Below are 16,357 nucleotides of genomic sequence, written 5' to 3' on the forward strand. Positions count from 1 at the left end.
CAGGTACACCTATGGCAGTCATCTATAGCACAGAGTCAAAGCAAAACAATAAAAATATAAGAATAGCCTTATTGGGTCAGTCCAATGGTGCCATGTTGAGATATCTTTCAATACATACTGTTTAAAAACATGGACTATTGGATCTAGCGGAATGGGTGGAGACCAAGTTGACTTTGGGGCTAGAATCATGCGATCTTGAATACTAGGTTGAGTAGAAAAATAGACTTTTAGTTGAAGTTTTCTTATCAACTTCTCTAAGTCTATGTGAAATTGAAACGAATCAAACGATGTTGAAGGCACAAAGGAGAGACCATACGTTAATACCTTTACTTCAGTCTCATTCAAAGATCTGTTAGAAAGATTGATCACCATTGATTTCTCTGGGCTTGCGACCACATTCCATTCCCACTACCTTCTTGTCCAACTTAGCAAGGATTTCCATAAAATAAAAATGTTTTTCTCTATAACAAGAAATATTATAGACAAAAGAAAGGAGTAGCAATGGGGGCGGTGTTTGACCCCCTCTGTTGCGAATCTGTACGTGGCAGATTTCGAATCCATGTGGATAAAACACTCTCTGTTCGGGGCATGTTTACACAGTTGGTTCCGATATATTGATGACGTGTTAGTACTGTGGAGAGGCAATGAAAAAGATATATATATGTTTTAAACTGCCTCAATAGCTTTGATACAAACATAGTTTTTACTATGAATTTTTAAAAAACACAGCTAGAATATTTAGATTTATTAATCATTCAACATGATGATCACTTTGAGTTTGATACTTATATCAAACCCACAGACAGAAACACGTTTTTAGATTATCGTAGTTGTCATCCAGTTAGTTTAAGGAGTAATCTTCCTTTTTCTCAGTTCTTACGTTTAAAAAGAAATTCTTCAACTAAGAGGAGTTTTAAATTGAGATAAAAAATGTTGAAACAAAAATGAGAACAAAGGGGTTACCTCAAAATGTTTTTAAAAAAAGCTTTGAAATGGGCTAAGTATTATCAAAGGGATTGGTTATTACAAAAGAAAGCCCGTAATGAGGATGACCGGAATGATGATACGTTTACATGTGTACTCCGCTATTCAACACGATGAAATGAAATAGCTAACAACTTGAAAGAAAATTGGAAAAATATACAAACCAACTCTATATTCCAAGACTAGCTTTATAGCCCATTACATTAACGGGTGCTAGAATATGTGTGTGTATGTCTGTCTTTCTTTCTTTCTTTCTCTCTCTCTCTCTCCTTAGCAGCTTTCTTTTTCCTTGTCTGTCCACAACCACCCCTTGCGTGCTCCTCCTGTCCATTCTTCCTTCCTTTTACCTCCCCTGTGTCCACCACCACCCCTTCACTGCTCCTCTTATCCAGCAGCACCCCTTCTCCCTTTGTTTTACCTCCTTCCTGTGCATCAGCACCTCTTCCTGCTCCCCCTGTCCAGCAGTAGGCCTCCCTTCATTTCCCCCCCCCTGTCCATCAGCACCTCTTCCTGCTCCCCCTGTCCAGCAGTAGGCCTCCCTTCCTTTTTTTCCCCCCTGTCCATCAGCACCTCTTCCTGCTCCCTCTGTCCAGCAGTAGGGAGCTACTTCAAAGTGCTCAGTTATTTAATAACTGCCTTTAATTTTGAAGCTAACTGCAATTATCTAATCCTTTATGCCTTCTCTTTTTCTCAGTCTCTGTTCTTGTCTGCTCATCTTTTCATATTACTAATCCTATTGAATGTTGTGCTGCTCAGCCTGCTTTGTATGGAACCTGGGGAGGAAGGCCGCTGCAGCTTCGCGCGACTGGTCCAGTGGGAGTTTGGTTGGTGTCGAGCGTGGTACTCGGTTTCCCACACAGCACCGCGCTGTGCTTGGAGCGTCTTTGGCGGAGAGGGGAGAGGCCTATGCGGGAGGAGAAGCCCCAGAGCCGCCGCCATTCAGCGCCTGTACACCGCGCTCCTCAGCATGAGCGGCAGCAGCCGGCAAAGGACCAGCTCATTCGCCGACTTGGGCTCGGGGCCTTCCGCTGTTGGAGGAGCGGAGCGGACTTCTGGAGGCGATCGGGTGGGAGGCTCAACGGTGATAGGGGGGGGGAGGGGCAAAGAAGACAACGGCGAAGAAAGAACCGTGGGCGCGCATGCGCACTCCTGCAATTCCACGGACCTACATCTCACAGATCAGGGATTACAGATCACGCAGGTCTGAGTGCGCATGCGCGTCTAGCGTTTTATTATATAGGATATACAACTACGTATAGCTTTCTCACGTGATAGGAACTTGAAAGACATTTTATCTCCCACTGTACATAACATTGAAAACCAAACCCAATTGCTTACCACTAGGCTTTTTCAATTGTGGGAATTGTAGCATTTGCAAAATCACAATACCCCAGAAAGAATTGTGAATCCTCTCGATGGGAAGACATACAAAATTAAACATTTTTTAACATGCACATCTGATCACATTATTTACGTGATTTCATGTCCATGCAATAAATGGTATGTGGGAATGTCCACTAGATCATTTAAAACAAGAATGGCAGAACATAAATCTAATTTAAAACGTGGAAAACACAATGCTCCTTTAGTAGAGCACTGTATACAGATGAATCATACATTTTGGGATTTGAAGTGTTTTTGTATCGACAAAGAAGCACATAACATCAGAGGAGGAGATAGACAACGAAGATTGCATCAAAGAGAATCCCGATGGATTTTTAAATTAGACACCTTAAAACCAAGGGGATTGAACTCGACAGTGGATTGGTGCCCTTTTTTTTTTTTTTTTTATAGTTTTTTAGATAGTTTGTGTTTTGTTGAAAGTTCTTTTTTTGAACTTCTTTTTGAAAGATGTTTTTTTATAAGAAGTTTTCTAAGAGACATGTCAATTAAGCATTTATTTTAGTAAGGATGGAACAGATATGTCCACAGTAGTTTGGTCAGGATTAGTGTTAATAGCTGTATGTTTATGTAGACGCAGGCGCTTAGAGAAGAATGACATCACACCAGTGAAGTATAACAGCGCATGCGTGGCGTCTGTTAGCTGCCAGTGCCATTATGTTTTAGAATTGAAGTTAAGCTGCACAGTGAGTAACGGGGTAAAGTTGAGAATAATTGTGTGTTAGATAAAAAGAAGTTTAACATATATCATTTGTTTATGTTTGTAGCTAAAATTGAATTTGACCCCTAACTGGATGACAATTACGATAATCTAAAAACGTGTTTCTGTCTGTGGGTTTGATATAAGTATCAAACTCAAAATGATCATCATGTTGAATGATTAATAAATCTAAATATTCTAGCTGTGTTTTTAAAACGGCAAAACGGGTCTCATAGGGCGTTAAGCCATAAGAAGCTACCGACATCCAGCAGAAGCACCGGCAACGAACAATAAGATAAGTGATGGGCTTCTAGTTATAAGGTTGCACCATAGAACAAGCACTTTAAAATGATTTTTTTGCACAACGCATGAAGCACTTTAAAAACTCTTTTAATATAACTCAGAGCTCGATGAAAGTCACCATATACCTGTATATACTGTTTCAATAAAACTGTGATTGAACAGAGCAGGTTTCTGAGAGCTCATGAGCATATAGATTAAGATATTTTGACAACAATTATTCATACAAGTCCTGTCTATACAGTTGTCAAAGAGCAGGTACAGTCAAAGCAAAACAATAAAAATATAATAGCCTTACTGTGTCAGTCCAATGGTCCATCTATCCCAGTATCCTGTCTTCACAGTGGCCGATCCAGTTCGCAAGTACCAAGCAGAAACCCAAAGAGTAGCAACATTCCAGAGATGAGATTGTGATGTCATAATGCCTCATTCCACCAATGCCTAAGAGCCAATCTCATCAATGATGTCACAATGGCTCGATTAATATAAGAACATAGGAATAGCTTTACTGAGTCAGACCAATGGTCTATCTAGCCCAGTATCCCGTCTTCATGGTGGCCAATCATGTTCACAAGTACCTGGTAAAAACCCAATAGTACATACAATCCATGCTATTGATCCAGGGCAAGCAGTGGCTTCCCCCATGTCTTTCTCAATGAAAGACTATGGACTTTTCCTCCAGGAAATTGCCAAACCCTTAAAATCAGATACGCTATCCGCTCATACCACAATCTCTGGCAATTAGTTCCAGAGCTTAACTATTCTTTGAGTGAAAAAAAATTCCTCCTATTGGTTTTTAACGTATTTCCATGTAACTTCGAGTGTCCCCCTAGTCTTTGTAATTTATGAGAGTGAAAAATTGATCCACTTGTACCCGTTCTACTCCACTCAGGATTTTGTAGACTTCAATCACATCTCCCCTCAACCGTTTCTTTTCCAAGCTGAAGAGCCCTAACCTTTTTAGTCTTTCCTCATACGAGAGGAGTTCCATCCAGGTCACAAGTACCCACACTCTCATACAACCATCAGTGCAAATTGTGAAAACTGCTCACCCCCCTCCTCCTTGCAGATTTAACAGCCCATTTATCTGGGTGAAAGACTTTTATACATATATGAAGGAATACTTAATAGGTAAAAACAGGAAGTCTGAGAGGGATGTTTGCCGATCATGATTGTGCACTTAATGATAAAACTCTGGGTCTGGCCCTGATAATGAGACCAGCTTAGATCCTAAATGGATCTAAAGTGTCCTGCCCCTTACCAGCCTGGATGATCAGCTATCTCTTGTTTTGTAAAGAGCTCAATTCACAGCCGAGGTCGGTTTGGTTGACTGAAAAATAAGCATTCGCCAGTTCCTGCTCAGCCAAGCTCGTGATTAGCAAATGTGCTTCCTGGAGAATAGGGTATAATTATAAAATAATATTCTATTATTGGAGATAATCTCTATGAAGTGGTGCTTGTTTATTTGAAAAGAAATATTTTTAGACAAAATAAAGCAAGTGCCTTCTAAACTGCAATGCTTGTAAAAATCAGATCCTTTTCTGTGGGATAAACATTGACATTTTGTAAGTGTCTGAGGTCAGTGATGGAAGAATGAGAGAGACTCCATTGCGGTGTGTGAGGGGAATGAGGGAGACTCCATTGCAATGTGTGAGGGGAATGAGGGAGACTCCATTGCGATGTGTGAGGGGAATGAGGGAGACTCCATTGTGGTGTGTGAGGGGAATGAGGGAGATTCCATTGCGGTGTGTGAGGGGAATGAGAGAGACTCCATTGTGGTGTGTGAGGGGAATGAGGGAAACTCCATTGTGGTGTGTGAGGGGAATTAGGGAGACTCCATTACGGTGTGTGAGGGGAATGAGAGAGACTCCATTGTGGTGTGTGAGGGGAATGAGGGAGACTCCATTGCGATGTGTGAGGGGAATGATGGAGATTCCATTGTGGTGTGTGAGGGGAATGAGGGAGACTCCATTGCGATGTGTGAGGGTAATGAGAGAGACTCCATTACGGTGTGTGAGGGGAATGAGGGAGACTCCATTGCAGTGTGTGAGGGGAATGAGAGAGACTCCATTGCAGTGTGTGAAGGGAATGAGGGAGACTCCATTGCGGTGTGTGAGGGGAATGAGAGAGACTCCATTGTGGTGTGTGAGGGGAATGAGAGAGACTCCATTGTGGTATGTGAGGGGAATGAGAGAGACTCCATTGTGGTATGTGAGGGGAATGAGGGAGACTCCATTGCGGTGTGTGAGGGGAATGAGGGAGACTCCATTGCAGTGTGTGAAGGGAATGAGAGAGACTCCATTGGGGTGTGTGAGGGGAATGAGGGAGATTCCATTGCGATGTGTGAGGGGAATGAGGGAGATTCCATCGCAGTGTGTGAGGGGAATGAGGGAGACTCCATTGCGATGTGTGAGGGGAATGAGGGAGACTCCATTGCGATGTGTGAGGGGAATGAGGGAGATTCCATCGCAGTGTGTGAGGGGAATGAGGGAAACTCCATTGCGGTGTGTGAGGGGAATGAGAGAGACTCCATTGTGGTGTGTGAGGGGAATGAGAGAGACTCCATTGTGGTATGTGAGGAGAATGAGGGAGACTCCATTGCGGTGTGTGAGGGGAATGAGAGAGACTCCATTGCAGTGTGTGAAGGGAATGAAAGAGACTCCATCGGGGTATGTGAGGGGAATGAGGGAGATTCCATCGCAGTGTGTGAGGGGAATGAGGGAGACTCCATTGCGATGTGTGAGGGGAATGAGGGAGATTCCATCGCAGTGTGTGAGGGGAATGAGGGAGACTCCATTGCGATGTGTGAGGGGAATGAGGGAGACTCCATTGCGATGTGTGAGGGGAATGAGGGAGATTCCATCGCAGTGTGTGAGGGGAATGAGGGAGACTCCAATGCGGTGTGTGAGGGGAATGAAAGAAACTCCATTGCGGTGTGTGAGGGGAATGAGGGAGACTCCATTGCGATGTGTGAGGGGAATGAGGGAGACTCCATTGTGGAGTGTGAGGGGAATGAGGGAGACTCCATTGTGGTGTGTGAGGAGAATGAGGGAGACTCCATTGCGATGTGTGAGGGGAATGAGGGAGACTCCATTGTGGAGTGTGAGGGGAATGAGGGAGACTCCATTGTGGAGTGTGAGGGGAATGAGGGAGACTCCATTGTTGTGTGTGAGGGGAATGAGGGAGACTCCATTGTGGTGTGTGAGGAGAATGAGGGAGACTCCATTGCGATGTGTGAGGGTAATGAAAGAAACTCCATTGCGGTGTGTGAGGGGAATGAGGGAGACTCCATTGCGGTGTGTGAGGGGAATGAGGGAGATTCCATCGCAGTTTGTGAGGGGAATGAGGGAGACTCCATTGCGGTGTGTGAGGGTAATGAGAGAGACTTCATTGCGGAGTGTGAGGGGAATGAGGGAGATTCCATCGCAGTGTGTGAGGGGAATGAGGGAGACTCCATTGCGGTGTGTGAGGGGAATAAGGGAGATTCCATTGCAGTGTGTGAGGGGAATGAAGAAGACTCCATGGCGGTGTGTGAGGGGAATGAGTGAGACTCCATTGCAGTGTGTGAAGGGAATGAGAGAGACTCCATCGGGGTGTGTAAGGGGAATGAGGGAGATTCCATCGCAGTGTGTGAGGGGAATGAGGGAGACTCCATTGTTGTGTGTGAGGGGAATGAGGGAGACTCCATTGTGGTGTGTGAGGGGAATGAGAGAGACTCCATTGGGGTGTGTGAGGAGAATGAGTGAGACCCCATTCCCATTGTGTGAAGGGAATGAGAGAGACTCCATCGGGGTGTGTGAGGGGAATGAGAGAGACTCCATCGGGGTGTGTGAAGGGAATGACGGAGATTCCATGGCGGTGTGTGAGGGGAATGAGGAAGACTCCATCGCGGTGTGTGAGGGAAATGAGAGAGACTCCATCGCGGTGTGTGAGGGGAATGAGGGAGATTCCATGGCGGTGTGTGAGGGGAATGAGGAAGACTCCATCGCGGTGTGTGAGGGGAATGAGAGAGACTCCATCGCGGTGTGTGAGGGGAATGAGGGAGACTCCATGGCGGTGTGTGAGGGGAATGAGGGAGACTCCATTGCGGTGTGAGAGGGGAAAGAGGGAGACTCCATAGCGGTGTATGACGGGAATGAGAGAAACTCCATTGGGGTTTGTGAGGGAAATGAGGGAGACTCCATTGCGGTGTGTGAGGGAAATGAGGGAGACTACATCGGGGTGTGTGAGGGGAATGAGGGAGACTCCATTGAGGTGTGTGAGGGGAATGAGTGAGACTCCATAGCGGTGTGTGAGGAGAATGAGGGAGACTCCATAGCGATGTGTGAGGGTAATGAGAGAGACTCCATTGCGGTGTGTGAGGGGAATGAGGGAGACTCCATTGCGGTGTGTGAGGGGAATGAGGGAGACTCCATCGGGGTGTGTGAAGGGAATGACGGAGATTTCATGGCGGTGTGTGAGGGGAATGAGGAAGACTCCATCGCGGTGTGTGAGGGAAATGAGAGAGACTCCATCACGGTGTGTGAGGGGAATGAGGGAGACTCCATGGCGGTGTGTGAGGGGAATGAGGGAGACTCCATTGCGGTGTGAGAGGGGAAAGAGGGAGACTCCATAGCGGTGTGTGAGGAGAATGAGGGAGACTCCATAGCGGTGTATGACGGGAATGAGAGAGACTCCATTGGGGTTTGTGAGGGAAATGAGGGAGACTACATCGGGATGTGTGAGGGGAATGAGGGAGACTCCATTGCGGTGTGTGAGGGGAATGAGTGAGACTCCATAGCGGTGTGTGAGGGGAATAAGGGAGATTCCATTGCAGTGTGTGAGGGGAATGAAGAAGACTCCATGGCGGTGTGTGAGGGGAATGAGTGAGACTCCATTGCAGTGTGTGAAGGGAATGAGAGAGACTCCATCGGGGTGTGTAAGGGGAATGAGGGAGATTCCATCGCAGTGTGTGAGGGGAATGAGGGAGACTCCATTGTTGTGTGTGAGGGGAATGAGGGAGACTCCATTGTGGTGTGTGAGGGGAATGAGAGAGACTCCATTGGGGTGTGTGAGGAGAATGAGTGAGACCCCATTCCCATTGTGTGAAGGGAATGAGAGAGACTCCATCGGGGTGTGTGAGGGGAATGAGAGAGACTCCATCGGGGTGTGTGAAGGGAATGACGGAGATTCCATGGCGGTGTGTGAGGGGAATGAGGAAGACTCCATCGCGGTGTGTGAGGGAAATGAGAGAGACTCCATCGCGGTGTGTGAGGGGAATGAGGGAGATTCCATGGCGGTGTGTGAGGGGAATGAGGAAGACTCCATCGCGGTGTGTGAGGGAAATGAGAGAGACTCCATCGCGGTGTGTGAGGGGAATGAGGGAGACTCCATGGCGGTGTGTGAGGGGAATGAGGGAGACTCCATTGCGGTGTGAGAGGGGAAAGAGGGAGACTCCATAGCGGTGTATGACGGGAATGAGAGAAACTCCATTGGGGTTTGTGAGGGAAATGAGGGAGACTCCATTGCGGTGTGTGAGGGAAATGAGGGAGACTACATCGGGATGTGTGAGGGGAATGAGGGAGACTCCATTGAGGTGTGTGAGGGGAATGAGTGAGACTCCATAGCGGTGTGTGAGGAGAATGAGGGAGACTCCATAGCGATGTGTGAGGGTAATGAGAGAGACTCCATTGCGGTGTGTGAGGGGAATGAGGGAGACTCCATTGCGGTGTGTGAGGGGAATGAGGGAGACTCCATCGGGGTGTGTGAAGGGAATGACGGAGATTTCATGGCGGTGTGTGAGGGGAATGAGGAAGACTCCATCGCGGTGTGTGAGGGAAATGAGAGAGACTCCATCACGGTGTGTGAGGGGAATGAGGGAGACTCCATGGCGGTGTGTGAGGGGAATGAGGGAGACTCCATTGCGGTGTGTGAGGGGAATGAGGGAGACTCCATAGCGGTGTGTGAGGAGAATGAGGGAGACTCCATAGCGGTGTATGACGGGAATGAGAGAGACTCCATTGGGGTTTGTGAGGGAAATGAGGGAGACTACATCGGGATGTGTGAGGGGAATGAGGGAGACTCCATTGCGGTGTGTGAGGGGAATGAGTGAGACTCCATAGCGGTGTGTGAGGAGAATGAGGGAGACTTCTTAGCGATGTGTGAGGGTAATGAGAGAGACTCCATTGCGGTGTGTGAGGGGAATGAGGGAGATTCCATCGCAGTGTGTGAGGGGAATGAGAGAGACTCCATCGGTGTGTGTGAGGGGAATGAAAGAGACTCCATTGGGGTTTGTGAGGGGAATGAGGGAGACTCCATGGCGGTGTGTGAGGGGAATGAGAGAGACTCCATCGGGGTGTGTGAGGGGAATGAAAGAGACTCCATTGGGGTGTGTGAGGGGAATGAGGGAGACTCCATGGCGGTGTGTGAGGGGAATGAGAGAGACTCCATCGGTGTGTGTGAGGGGAATGAAAGAGACTCCATTGGGGTTTGTGAGGGGAATGAGGGAGACTCCATGGCGGTGTGTGAGGGGAATGAGAGAGACTCCATCGGTGTGTGTGAGGGGAATGAAAGAGACTCCATTGCAGTGTGTGAGGGGAATGAGGGAGACTCCATCGTGGTGTGTGAGGGGAATGAGAGAGACTCCATCGTGGTATATGACCATAAGGTTTTTTTTCATGATCAAATTTAACTCTGTGGTGAAGTTCTGTTTTTACAAATTACGCTTAATTAGATCATTATCAAAAGTGTTAGATCCAGCAGCTTTAAACATTTTTTTTTTAAATTTATTCATTTGTTACAAATTATATATATAACAAACTCAGGAAAATCCACAAGTATCATCATAAACATTTACAAAGAGGCAAATATAATCATTCAATGATCTAGCCCACATTATTTGGCCGACAGTAGCTTCCTTATAGCAACATAAATTTAATAAAGGGACAACAACTAAGTAGGCAGAATGTGGCATCTATTTCTATACGTTTCTTCAATTATCCTCCCTAGTTAAAGATAACCAAATAAGTCTAGGATATTATTTGAACTGGTTTATCTTTTAAAAAAACCTTCTAACTGGACTGGATCTAAAAAGACATACTTAGCACTTGCATATGAGATAAGGCATTTACAGGGAAATTTTAAGAAGAAGGTTGTGCCCACCGCCAAGGCCTTAGGCCTGAGTGTTTGGAACTACTTCATCTTCATTTGAGTCTACTTAGAGACATCAGGAAATATAAGAATTCTTTAGCCACGAAACAGCTGCTTGCAAGGCAAGGTGGAAATTACCCACATCTTTTTTTATCATTCCCTCTGTGAGTAATTCCCTAACCACTATTTGTCCTGTTTGTCTGTTTTGATTAGATTGTAAGCTCTACTGAGCAGGAACTTTCTCTTGCCTGTTAATGTACAGCATTGCTTACACCAAGCAGCGCTTCAGAAATGATAAGTAGTAATAGTAGAGATTAAGACAGAGGACTAGCAGGGGTGTGACCAGGGTGAAAGTAGGACAGAGTGAAGAGTGGGGAATCATCACATCCAAGGAATTAGTGGTGGGGGCTGAAGGATAGAGAGGGAAAGGCAGAGGCGATGCCTCGTTTCTGCTGTTTTTTCTGGCCTGCACGTACTGTATCACGTAAGCTCTATTGTGATTGAGACTCCCCTGCCCAACGGTGACATTCTCTTGCCTCTACTTTCTGGGGCTCATTCACCTTTCTCCTATCTGTGGGGGGGCTGGGGTTTATGCTCTGCTTCCTGAAAGGCTGGAGGAATGCTGCGTAATGTTACAGGTTTTCTCTGAATGCAGCGGGAGATTTTGCTTTGCCTTTCAAAGCCAAATAAAATGGACCCTGAAGAACAATAAAACGCTTGGATCAGGGCCAGGCCAACCATGAGGCAAGACCAAAGGCAGAAGAAATAAAGAAAAAACAGATTCTGAGCGTCACGCCAATACTTTTGCAGGGCATTGGGCAAGTTTCTGGGAAGGGTGGTGTTAGATCATCATTCTTGGAAGGAATGGCCTAGTGGTTAGAGTTACAGCCTCAACACCCTGAGATTGTGGGTTCAAATCCTCCACTGCTCCTTGTGACCCTGGGTAAGTCACTTAATCCTCCATTGCTCCAGGTACATTAGATAGATTGTGAACCCACCGGGACAGACATGGAAAAATGCTTGAGTACTGAAAGGAAAGGATAGGTTTTCTGTCTCTGTCTATGAAAGGACACATTTAAAAAGGACACACATATTTTATGTCTTTTGTTCCTGCCTGTGCTGGAGGTAATCAGATGCAGAATGTTTGTGTTTACTCTCTCGATGGTTTGGGAAGAGGTCATTTAATCATGTTAATGAAGTTTCATCTTTAAGACAATACAGGCTCATCCTGCTCACACCCCCCCTCCCCTCTCTTGTCCATCCCCCTTTTCCTGTGATGGTTACCACTGACCCATGTTCAAGAATATATAAATGAATGCAGACTAATAATAAAACAGGCTATCCCTTTAGAACTCTGTCTGCGTATCTTTCTTTCTAAGGGGAATTGCCTCCAGACATCTGTAATAGATGATAGAATGTTTGCAGGACGATTTCGGGACCAAGAAATGGATCCTGTTCGTTTCAATTACCTGAACAAATTCATGAACAGTGTGAAAAGTTTCAGCCTCTGCTAACCAAAGCTGGTATTGTGATATCATAATACCTCATTCCACCAGTAAGAGCCAACCTCATCAGTGATGTCACAATGGCTTCATTGCCCTAGACTTGGCTCCCTTTTAATACATTTTGATTTTTAGAGTGGTGCAATGGTTAAAGCTACAGCCTCAGGTTCAAACCCATGCTGCTCCTTGTGATCCTGAGCAAGTCACTTAGTCCTCCCATTGCCGCAGGTACATAAGAACATAAGCATTGCCTCTGCCGGGTCAGACCAGGGGTCCATCGTGCCCGGCAGTCCGCTCCCGCGGCGGCCCTCCAGGTCCATGACCTGAAAGTTTTCCCTACCTAACCTAAAATGTCCATACCCTATTCGCTCAATGTCCTGTAAGGTACATTAGATAGATTGTGAGCCTGAGCCTGCCAAGACAGATAGGGAAAATGTTTGAGTACCTGATTATAAACTGCCTAGGTATCCTTGATAGGCAGTATATAAATACTTAAATAAATAAATTCATCATTCTTGAGTGGGGGGTCAAAGAGAAGGGTGACAAAAATGATAAAAGGGATGGGACAACATAACACAAAAATGAGTTTCTATACTGCATAACCGTAAAGTTCTACACGGTTTACAAAAAGTTAAAAATCATATAGTTGAATATGAAATATCAATTCCTCAGAACCTAGAAAACAAAAAGATTTTCAGTTGTTTCCTAAAGGTAGGTAGGAAATAGATGTCGTTATCAATAGCTTAACGTCCTTGTTCCATATAGCTGCTTGATATGAGAGAAGGAGCTGATGGTACTTTTAAAATTCACAAACTTTATTATTTAATTTATTTTAGGTATTTATGTGCAAATATATTTTATTGAGCAGAACAAAAACTCCAAACAAGGAAACAGAAGGGAATACAAAGCGAGCTCAATATTTTAGAATACCAACACCAAACCCCACACAGAGTCCACCCCACCCACCACCCCCCAACCCATGAACATCCTTCCCCCCGGGTCCTCCTTTCAGATACAGCATAAGCAAAAAGAAACACACTAGAAACAGGTATACCAGGCGCTGCTGAGAAACCTGTAAGCGATAATCGTACTGCCCCCTCAGATCGCAATGCTCCGAGTGGCCATAGCCTGTGACAAATAATATGGGATCCCTTGGTGGATGACCTTAAACACCAACACTATTGCCTTGAAAACAATACATGATTGTACAGGCAGGTATGTTTAATTAGTTCAAATTGAAATTATGTATATGTGGGTTTTTTTTTTAAATATCTATTCGTTTTAAAGCCAAAAATAAGTGCAACATATTTTACAGACATTTTACATTTTAACAACACTTAACTTCTATCAAATTATATTTATGACAAATACAATATATTATCCCCCCTTTATACATATCCAACAATTGCACTCTAATTAAAAGTATCTACCCACCCACCCTGGACGTATATGATCAAAGGACAAAATCAACAATCTCATTGGGAATGAGCAGAGGTATGGGTTGGTGGGGATGTGTTCTCATTGAGTAAGCGGGCCGCTCCAGGTTCTGCTGTTAAGGGATGATATGATACAGATGTTTAAATACTTGAAAGATGTCAGTCTATAAACATATTTTTAAGAGACAGCAACATAAGAACAGCCCTACTGGGTCAGACTAATGGTCCATTGAACCCAATGTCCTGTTTCTACATTGGCCAATCCAGGTCACACGTACCTGGCAGAAACCCAAATAGTAGCAACATTCTAGAATTTCAAAGAATAAGGAAGATTCCAGAATCCGGAACCCCCAAAAGTAGCAAGATTCCAGTGTACTTGTGTGCTAGAGCCCACTGAAGGATTATTCCTGCCCTGCTTTTCCCCCTGAGACTCTATTGAGTTATCTGTGCTTATCTAGGCTCTGGATAGTCTTCTTCCCCCCACCCCCAAAGAATAATTCTGACCTTCCCTCTAGATAAGAATAAAAATCTTACCTCCATCCATGAGTAAAATCTCATTGCAGAACCCTAAATGTGTATGGCCACTTGATTTGAGACAATGGTGATGTCATAAAGCTCCCTTGGCAGCCACTGTGGCATCACCGTCATTCTGTCTGTGCCACTAGCTGCAGAGAATGAACTGCAGGCCCCAGCCGCTCCATAACCATGAAGCCCCATTAATGCATTGGAAAATGGAGACATGCAGCACAACTGTGCATCTTCTACCCTGGATGGGGGGGACGTGGTGAACTATTTTTGGTACCTTGTTGTGTTTCTTCGACAAGAAAACGGGAGGGGTGCAGTATTCCTCCCCCCTCCTTGTATTTCAGGTGAGTGATGAGCTTAGTACTGGCTGACAATATCCAGTGCTTAACCGCCTAAGTTGACCAGACCTATCTTTACCAGGCTTCACTTTGGGGGTAGGATTTAAGTGCTCAATATTACACTTAACCTCATAAGAGATAGCCAACCGCATAAACCCGCATATTCAATGCCGATGCCCGGCCATGGCCCCCCAACCCTAAGAGTTTCTGGGTTGGTTTTAGCTAAACTTGAAACAGGTCAAAATTTGGGCAGTCTGGATTCTTTGGAAAATCAAAGGTGGCTGAGGTGGAGGTGACTATATGACCTAATACTGAAATTTCTCTGATGTATAAAGGCAATAAAAGACAATTACAATATTTACTTTTTACGGTGTCTAAAGGTTTTAAAAGTTAGCAACTGCTGCAGCAGAAGTTCCTACTAGTCGTTGCCAGGGATATAAACCAGACAGGACAGCACCAAGGTGGAGTGTGTTGTTCCCAATGATTCATTAACAAAAGTCAGATGGGTTTGGCAGTCGAGCCGTACACAACATCTTGGTATAATATAAGTATATTGTCAACCCGAGCAGCTGAGGGCTTTTCTTGAATTGAAAAAGCTAGCCACTGAAAATATCCAACTTATTATGAGGTTGCTTTAATTAGAAATAATTCAGGGTCAGAGAGGTTTGCTTCCCGGTTAATATCTTTTTCGCCGGTTGGAGAATTCTAGTGTGTGCTTGAGGGGATGGGTCAGAGTAGATGGATGAATGTATTTTGCAGGGGCAGATGGAGGGTAGGGGGAGGTTTTCATTGGGCAGAGATCCTATGTATAGATATTTGGTTTAAGAACCCTCATTATGATTTTTATCGAAGTTTCCCTAAGATCACACCAGCCATCTCTTTATAATTTTATTCTTACTCTTTGTTTAGCAATCTGAGAGCTCTGAAAATCAGGTATCCTATGAAACACAAACGTATATTGGCGTACTTGAAAAAACCCAAAGCAAATATTTGCTGTTTGCAAGAAACTCATCTATCCATTGCTGAAGTGAATAAACTTAAAAGGGATTTGACCAACTTTGATCCATAAAGACTCTAAATTAGATATTCTGGAATCTAGATTTTATGCCAATGGTATGAGGGTTGATTGAAAAGTAATGACACTGCCTTAGGGTTTCCTTCCAAGCAGTAGGTGTGGCAACGCAGCGCTGGTTCTTGTGAAGCTCATACATCGATGTTTCTGAGCCCGCAGTTGGACTGCCGTAGCCTTCATTGTTGGGTTTCATATGTTTTGTCATGGCAGATTGAGGAAGACATGTCTGTGAGAGTACGCCAGAGGCATGTGATTGTTTCACCACGTATGCTTGCTGTAATATTTCAAGAGTTTCATTACAACTCTTTCCAAGTTTAACACAAAATTCACTCACATACATGGCTGGTGCTGAATGCTCTGCACTGCTCCCGACGCATATAGGTTTTGTAAATAGTGTTTCATATTAATCCATATTTATATATATTTTTTATTTTTTTGATAACAATACATTGACTCCCAGGGATGACACATTGATTAATTATTAATTATTAATTTTTGATTTTTAATCACCTTATTTTATAGGTCGATTAATTATCAATAACTAATTTTTCTAGTAAGAATATATTGATTTCTATTATTAATATACAAAATATTCAGATCGCGTTGTTATGATATTAATATATGTTTTGATTTTAAATTTATATGATTTTTTTGTTATGATTGATTTTAAATTTATATGATATTTATTTGATAAATTTATATGATATTAGTTACTATATATTTTTATTTATGTATCGTTTTATTAAAATATATTTTGTTTTGTATTGGTTAAAGAAACTTTTATATGAATATTGCTGTTTTCTTTTTAATTTTTATATTTATCAAGTGCATAATGTTTTTATTACTGTATATTGTATCATTATGGTGTTTATATTTCTATATGTGTTCATATGATTTTATACATTATCTATAGACTCCTGACGCAGGCCGTAGGGCCGAAACATGTACATGTCGGGTCGAGTATTTTTGGA

Source organism: Geotrypetes seraphini, chromosome 10 (genome assembly GCF_902459505.1).
Source record: "Geotrypetes seraphini chromosome 10, aGeoSer1.1, whole genome shotgun sequence".
NCBI classification, from domain to species: Eukaryota; Metazoa; Chordata; class Amphibia; order Gymnophiona; family Dermophiidae; genus Geotrypetes; species Geotrypetes seraphini.